The sequence below is a fragment of the Lutjanus erythropterus genome, chromosome 9 (assembly GCF_056507025.1).
Source record: "Lutjanus erythropterus isolate fLutEry1 chromosome 9, fLutEry1.hap2, whole genome shotgun sequence".
Lineage (NCBI taxonomy): Eukaryota > Metazoa > Chordata > Actinopteri > Lutjaniformes > Lutjanidae > Lutjanus > Lutjanus erythropterus.
Genome location: NC_139325.1, coordinates 22,692,755 through 22,701,363, shown reverse-complemented (window position 1 = coordinate 22,701,363; position 8,609 = coordinate 22,692,755). Strand labels below are relative to the sequence as shown.

Sequence of the window (8,609 nt, the reverse complement as noted above, 5' to 3'; positions counted from 1 at the left end):
CGCCTCTGTTTTGCTTGGAGAAGCAGAAAGAGGCGATAGGAGGCAGGAGAAAAAGGGAAGGACGGCGAGGGAGGGATGCAGGGAGGGAGCCAGAGATGGATGGATGGATGGATGGAGGGGAGGAAGGAGGGAGGGAGGGGGAAATGCGGAGGGACGCAAGAGAGGTGGGAGGGTGAGGTGCGGGGGGGGGGGGGGCAATGAGAGGGCTGAGTGGTTCTAGTAAATATTTATATTGCAGTATGATACGCGGGAGAGTGAGGAGGGACAGGCAGAGAAAAGGGGGAGATATGGAGCGTCCATCCCTTTATTAATTTTATTCCGGACCGCTAAGTTTAGCATTCAACACGTGTCGCCAGTGATGGAGAGAGGGGAGGGAGGGGGAGGGAGGAGGGGGGGAGGAAACGAGAGAGAGGGAGGGAGGTTGACGGTTGCTAGGTGACGGGGCGCATATACTGAATTTTAACAAAAGAACAGGGAAAGAGGGAGAGGGGGAGAGAGAGTGTGTGAGGAGAGAGGAGAGGAGAGAGAGAGGGAGAGAGGTAAAAAAATCGGAGAAATTGAATACATGTAGAGCATATATATATTTAGATATATATTTTTCCCAGCGTGCGTGTCCGTGTGTGTGTGTGAGTGTGTGTGCGTGTGTGTGTGTGGTGGTGGTGGCGGCGGCGGCAGTGGCGGCGGTGGAAGAGAAGAAGAAGAAGAAGAGAGAAGGGGGGGACACCCGCAAAACGGATACCTCAAAAAGGAAGGATGTGAAAAAGGATGGAGATGGAGGGACGCAGGAAAAGAGGGGGGACAGGCTGGTGAAAAACAGTAAGTACATTTATTTCAGTGATGTTTTTTGCAGTGCGGAGGCATTTTTTTTTCCTCCTCCTTTGCTTCTTCACAGACTCTGTGTTGGATTAATTGCGGCTCGGGCAGTGAGAGGGTGCTACGCGTCATTGAGACAGGGGGATAGGGGGCTCGGGTGTCGGCATCTGTACGGCCGCCTGTGATGGAGAGATGGATGGCCGGGGATGGAGAGGTGGAAACGGCCGGTCGCACCGGGGCTTTGACCCCTCTGTCATTGCTGCGCCTGGAAACTCACAGCGCATAGGTTCCTCACGGCAGCCGGCAGATATTCTAATGATACACACCGGCAGTTCAATTAGTCATATAGACTCAACCTTTAGGCTATAAGATTTTGTCTGCCAAGAATTTTCCATGCATTATTAATAAAGACAGAGTTTTGGTTCCGTTTAAGTGTTTAAACACCGGCGCTGGCTGCAGTTTCCTCCTCACTCCGCTCTCTGCTGCTGCGGATGTATTAATTGAGGTGATCATATCTGTTGATGCTCATTTTCTCAGCCCTGCGTGGTCAATGTTAGTGCGTGTGTGTGAGTGTGTGTGTGTGCTAAGCTAAGCCCGCAAGATTGCCGATCAGTTTTCCCCCCTCTTGATCTATTTATATCCCCCGATACGCTGAATATTTGGGCGTATGGAAGGCAGCGCGCAGTTATCCCTCTTGTTGCCACCGAGGAATCTTCCCCAACGGGCTGACTTTGCCTCAAACACTCTCAGACAGCTGGAACAGGCGGGTTTTTGTTGTGTTTTTTTTTCCTGCTGGGTGAAGGAGTGTTCACTTTGTAGGTAGATTTCTAAATTTGCACCCCCTTTGGGCACCCAAATAACTTTTGTTTTTTCCTTGCAGTAGTTTAATAGAGGAGAAGCAGGTGCAAACATCAAAACAAGAAAGGCCTTGGACCATAGAGAGGCCACCAGTGGAGAGCTTCATACTGTTGACCTGTGAATGGAAAGCAACAGTGTTTTGCTGCAGTGATCAGATTTATTGGCCTGCACTGTGAGAGGCCACTGGATGCATTTATCCAGATGGAAATTGGAATTAATGTGCTGTTTGTTTTCCCATTTCTGTGGGGTGTTTTGGAGCTGATATCCATTTCAATCAGCTCTTTTCACCCACAGGTGACGTTGCTCGACTCACTTTATCCCTCGCAAGCGCTGTGAAATTTACACACACGCACACACACACACACAGACGTATACTGCAGTACTGCATGCACTGCTGCCCGTAAAGAAGTGTTGCCTTCAGTGTCAGCCCCCTTCTCCTCTGCCGATCTGTCGTACAGTCGCCCAGAGAGATCTGTAGCTACTGTACCAGCTGTGAGTAGGGGTAGACAGGAGGGGAGGGTGAGGGGGGGTGAGGAGGGGAAGAGGTGATGAGAGAGACAGAAGGTGTGGAGGGAGCGAGAGATGAGAGAAGGTGTGAGGAAGGAGGAGGTGGAGAGAAGGGGTGAGAGATTGGAAAGGCAGCAGAACGAAGGGGGGAGAGTAAAGAGAGAGGTGGTTGGAATTGAATATCAGAGGGGGGACATGGTTGGGAGGCACAGGAGAGGAGATGAGAGGAATAGAGTCAACATTTGTGTGCTTGTTTTCTCCAGCCCCCTGCTCTTCATCAATTTCACCTCATTGATTCACCGACTTTTGCACAGAAAACCTTCGAGCTTAGCTCAATCCCCCCCTCGCTTGTCTCTCTTTTCTTCTGCCAATCCCCCTGTTTCTTCTTTGCCTCAATCCTTTCCGTCTCTTCTCCTCCTCACCCCTGCAACCTGTGACTTCCTCTGCACAGTTTCCTCTTCCCTCTCATTCTCCCGCCTCCCCTTTCATCAGCTGTTTGATGCAACATTAGTGGATAGTTTCCTCAATCCTGCCGCCCACCCGAACCCCCTCTCCCACCCCTCTCTCCACACGTGGCACCCACTGTTCTTTTTAATACCACTAATTAAGGTAAAGCTCGTTAACATAGAACATCAATTAGTCTTTAACAAGATCAGAGGCTGGTGTTTTGGAGCGATTACAGTACTCCCCTCTCCCAACGTTCTTCTCTGGACTCTGTGCCGGCTTGTATTGATGAACGTGTTGTGGCCTGGAGCTGTGGTGAGCCAAGAACAGGGCTGTCATGTGATGTGGGATATTTTGATCAGTTACTATGTAAAATTCTTGAAGAAAATCAAACCCATTAACTACAAATCTATATTTTCTCCAATAACATTCATCTCTGACTAGTGCTCATTAAATAAATCCATATAATTTCAGGAGAGAACGCCCTCCATTGAAATCAGCAGGGGACACAATTTATCAGATTGACTCGTCTCTAAAATTAAGCACTTAAGTCTAAATTGCACACTCTTATTTAATGCATGAATTGACTTTGTTTTGGATTGAAGCACTTTTAAACATTAATTGACTGTAAACACCAATAAAAGCAAAAAACTGCAGCTCGATGATCCCTGAAACCTGATCAGTTATCAGGTAATAAATTACAGTTTCTCACATCTGTAACCGAAAAGTCACTTTAAAATAAATATCAAACAGTTGACAGTGTATTCTGCCTATTTTAATGAAGAAATAACAATTTGGTTCTAGCAGTGAATCTCAGCCTTTTCCAGTTGCGACCCCCCAGAATAATGAGGCTGGTGATCACGACCCCGACCCCCTGTCTGCCTGAGAAACTCAAACACAAATAACACTGCTCTGACTCTCACAAATAAACTCGCTAAAATCTTTTCTTAAGCAAATTATATCACTAGTATAGGTCAAATGATGTGAAAGCCATTCCCCAGTCTAAAATACTGCCTTCATTTCCCATCATGCCTAATGCTTGACTGAGAAGTTAATGAGTTCAGAACGCAGAATGCATCTTGGCATTGTGTTGCTGAAATAAGCACAGACATGCCTCAAAAAGACATCATGTGGATGGCATCATATATGCTCCAACATGGTGCTTTATGTTGGTAATTGTTATTTTTGTGCTGGTCTATAGTTTTAACTATTAGTGAGGTGGCTGTTTCATGTTGTATTTAGCATATTTTTGCGTGCTTGTCTCTTATGTTGAATGTCTTTAAGCGGCTGACGTCACTAAGAGCTACTTCCTGGATCCTGTTCCATGCTGCTTGCCACAACACAGACTTTTTTTTTGAGGTTTGAAGTTAATTCTTCATAGTCAAAGATCAAACTAGAATCACTATGAATTATAATCAATCAAAACAGCAAACCCCATTTCTTCCCTTGTTGTCCCAACTTCCGAAAAATATGATAAAATATAAAATGTTCTATTCCTCCTTTAGCTGGTGACCCGCAACAACACACTCAAGGACCCCCGCTGGTCCCCGGACCTCAGTTTGAAAACCACTGCTGATGAAGAAAATCACAAGGGTGAAGGTTGCTCCAGTGACAAAACCAGTATCATTAGATTGCGGATGTGTGTTAAGTGAATCAGACCTTTTGGAGACATCTGGGGCCTATTAATTGATTAATTGATTAGCTGATTGACAGAGAAAATAATTAGCCACGATTCTGATTAGTCATGAATCTTTTCAGACATTTTTCAAGCAAACACAAAGTGAACAGATTCTCCAATGTTTATATTTATCGGCTATGCTGTAAACTGAAAATCTTTGGGCTTTGGCCTGTTGGTCGGACAAAACAAGGCATGTAAGACCTTTGAGTTTTGACTATTTTTGACATTTCCATGATCCAACAATTATCTGAGGATTAACCAATAATTTAAAAAAATGTTCTACATATAGCAGTAGATAAGAGCTACAGAAGATTTGTGAACTCCTTTATTTACTGCATGTATTTAAATTTCAACTTGAAATCATGCAAGATAAAGAAAATAATGATGACTGAATGAATGAATGAATGAATGAATTATAACGATTATTGGGCATGGTCTATTTACATTGTAATTTTCATTTTAACTGAAAAAAAAGAAAAAAACTATAAAAATCATGATGATGTGACATTTGTTGGGATGTGTACCAACAAATGTGCTTTTCACACATACTCTTACATCTGGAGAACAAGATTTGTAGGCAGGGTCACCTCTGCAGCTCTGCAGCACTTCATTACAATGTTGTCCAAAAATAGCAGATTCTGTGATTTGGATATTGTACTCAGCCATAGTGCAGCTTTGCTAATATTTTGATTAATTGTGTGGCTCTACTTAAAACTAAACTTTTATCAGTTAATAAAATACGGTTCCATACATCTACAACTGAAAATTCAGTTTAAGATAGGAGTCAAACAGTTGACAGTACATTCTGTCTCTTTTAATGACAGAAGAAATAACAGTTCATTTCTCTAAAGGTGTAACAATTCAGAAGGGTAAAGGTTGCTTCAGTGACAAAGCCAATATCATTTGATTGATGATGTGTGCCACGTGAACCAGACTTTGAGGAGACATCTGGGATCCAGTAGTTGATTAATTGATTGGTTGATCAACAGAAAAATAATGAGTGACAATTTTGATATTTGACTCATCTTTTCAGAAATTTTTCAAGCAAAAACAACAACATGAAGTGCCAAATATTTCTTTGGCTCCAGCTTCTCAAATGTGAAGGTTTTGTGCCATTGTTAACTGTCACTGAACTGTTGGGCAAAGACAGCAAGATATTTTAAGACATCACAATGGAATCTGGAGAGCTGTGATGACATGTTCTTACTATTTTTGACATTTCATTGACTAAACGACTACCTGTAGATTTATTAATAATTTTTTTAAACAGTCAGTTGCAGCCTTGCACACAGTGGTGGAGAGTTAGAGAGAAGACTTATTAATTCCTTTATTTAAATTTGAGGTTGAAATCATGTAATTTTCAGAAAATAATCTTGAACTTAGTTAGCTCCGTGCATCAGTGTCAAAGACCACCATGAACTGAAAATGACCTGAAACATGGATGCTGTGTCTTGCTTTATTGGACATGTCCTGACATGTCTGAGCCACCAGAGCCAGAGGACGGTGACAGGATGGTATTTTAGGTAGGATGGTAAGGTTGTTGGAACTGAAGTGAGCTGGCGTCAACTGCTGGGCTGATTTCGACTGAGAGAGTTGCTCGTAACTGACCGGAGGTTGTGCGGTATTGTTCGCGTATCGGTTCATGGGGCTTATATAGTGTTGAGGGACCATGTCTCCAGCACGTCAACAAGCCATGTTTCAGGTCTGCCCAAAAAGTCCTGAACACAGAAATCATGAACAACACTTTACTGGTCTAATTCAGTACTACATAGTTCTCAGTCTTTTCACATGTTTTCAGCAATGATTTTTGAACATGTATGCTGTATTTGGAAGACATACTCCCTTTTTCTTTGACACAGACTTTAATTTGTTCAGTAATCATTTGAAACAGGTCAGCAATATTTTGAAACAGCCAATGAGATTCAGTAAATAGTGGAGCTGTCCATTTTATGAATATATATTCAAGTAATAAATACACAAATGTCAATTAGTTTGCAATCTGCATGAGAAATAAAGGAAAAGAAAAAACTGGTAATAACAATCAAGTGCTTATAGTGATAAATTTGACCTGTGCAGACATGATAACTGTAAGTGATTTCCACTGTATTTAATAGTTGTAATACCCTGAACAGTATCTGCTCATCAGCATTAGCAAAAAACTGTCCTGGTAACATTAGTGAAGGTACAGCAAATCTCTGCTGATGGGTTCTGTCACAGCTGCCAAGCCATCAGTGACAACTCAAAGTACCTTCCACTAATTAGATGTAATAGTGACATTATGATGCATTTGGCTATGACAAGTTTCTTGGAAAAACAAAAATGATCAGTTCCATAATGGGAAACTGGGCATAATTTGTGTAGCTCAGTTCACCACAAGTTTTCAGAGAGTTGTGTGTCTCTCAGAGAGAGAGAAGCTGCATTCAGACACTGAATTACAGTAGTAACCAGTTGCTGGTGGAGGTACAAGTGCTGGTTTGGGTGTGATGAAAATGCAGTTTTTCAGAATGAAGTATTGCACAGTATGATAAGAACTGATATCAAAAGAAAATCATTATGCTGTAGAAACTTAGATCTCTCATCTGAACTCCGAGAGTTTCTTTTCAGTATGGTGGCAGCTGCTATGGTTTGGCAACCCTGAGGTGCTGCCCCCAGCCCAGATACAGTCCAACTCTGGAGCAGGACGAGCAAAAACAGTTGAACACACGCTGTACTGTACTGTACTGTAGACAGAATGACAGGAAGTCATTTAACAAACAGGTGGAGACAGAAACAGACAGACAGATGGACGGGCTGGCAGACAGACACATTCATAAACAAAATCACACAGACAGGTATGAACACACACACCACTGAGGGAGAATTTAATGTGCACTCCTTGCACACAGTCGCTATCAAACAGGTGCGCGCACACACACACACACACACACAAACCTGAGCCAAAGCCCTGCGGCTTGTTTTGGGAATACAAGTCTGGAGGCAGCTAGCAGGCACACAGCTTCACATGGCTGCATGCAATACACAGTCACACACACACACACACTCAGGAAGTACGTTCAGGCAGATACCCATGGGTATGCAGTCAGACACACACACACAAACACAGACACACACACAGAGAGCATACCCAAAAATATACACACAATGAAGACCGTGTTGCACACAAACACACACACAGCAGTCACAGTTTTGGATGAGAGAGGACCCTGGGACCTTGCTTATGGGATCCACACAGTTACAGACACTGTACTGTATATACCGTAGGGCTGGGCGACATGTCGAATATATTCAAATATGAATTATTGTGCAATATAGCAGGTGACCATATCATCATATTTGAGTTTCTGCTGGTCGCTGCTCAGGGGTAGTTACATCAGCCATAAAATGTGCAGACAAGCTCGGGTTGCAGTAAAATAGTTACTGCTGTGTGTTGTGCCTGGTCCCACAGAAAAGAAATAAAAAGTTCCTGTTTATGTTACATTACTATGGTCTCTGCTTGTGCTCTTCGCAGCAGAGTTGGTCCATGAAAAGCTAGTTAGCAGCTGTGATATATGGTGATTTTCTTTGTGGTGGTGGAAAGAAAATTCACAAAAAGCAAACTACCTGACTGCGCTTGTGGACAACAATTTTGAAGCCTCAAGTTTGGCATTACAGTGGTTGCCGTCTTTATGTTTTCGCCACCAGAGCAGGCTCAGTACTGATGAGAGCGTGGAGTTAGTGGGTGATGTACAGCAACTTGGGCAGCTCTTGGTTTAGGCATATCTGTTCAGCGGGAAATTCTGGCGTCCTTCTCAGCCACAATCTTTCTCATATTACAGCTAACACTAAAATATGTCTCTGAAAACAATTTAGGTGAATAACATAAACATCAACATCAAGCTGTATAGAAGTAGATTTAAAATTAGTGATTGAGACTGTAAGCTGATTGTTTACCGAGGTTATAAGTGAAGTGAGAAATCTTGTCATTTTCACATAGGACTCAATACAATCAGACTTATTTTTGCAACCAGTTCACTTTGAAAATACTCCACTACAAGTAAAAGTTCTGCACTCTAAACTTTACTAAGATAAAAGTATGCAAGTAGACTATTATAGCAAAATTTCTTTAAGTGGTCTTTGTGCTGTAAAATGGTCCAGGTTAGTGTTTTACTATGTATATATGCTCCCTTTACATTATATTACTACGGCATCATGTGTATGTTCCCTTTTATGGAGTGTCTATTTGCACCAGGTGAGAACGGGCACATGGCGGCAGTTCAGCTACTGACACCCAACCTCCATACGCTAGATATATATATAGCAATAAATTTGC

At 42.7% G+C, this 8,609-nt stretch overlaps 1 protein-coding gene across 1 annotated transcript in view; it reads left to right on the top strand.

Moving 5' to 3' along the window:
• The first annotated feature begins 514 nt into the window (after positions 1–514).
• grin2db (glutamate receptor, ionotropic, N-methyl D-aspartate 2D, b) overlaps positions 515–8,609 on the top strand; it is a 71,127-nt gene continuing 63,032 nt past the window's right edge. The window contains exon 1 of the mRNA XM_084726633.1: positions 515–816. The gene's annotated coding sequence lies outside the window, so the exon portion shown is untranslated. The remainder of the gene's footprint in view (positions 817–8,609) is intronic.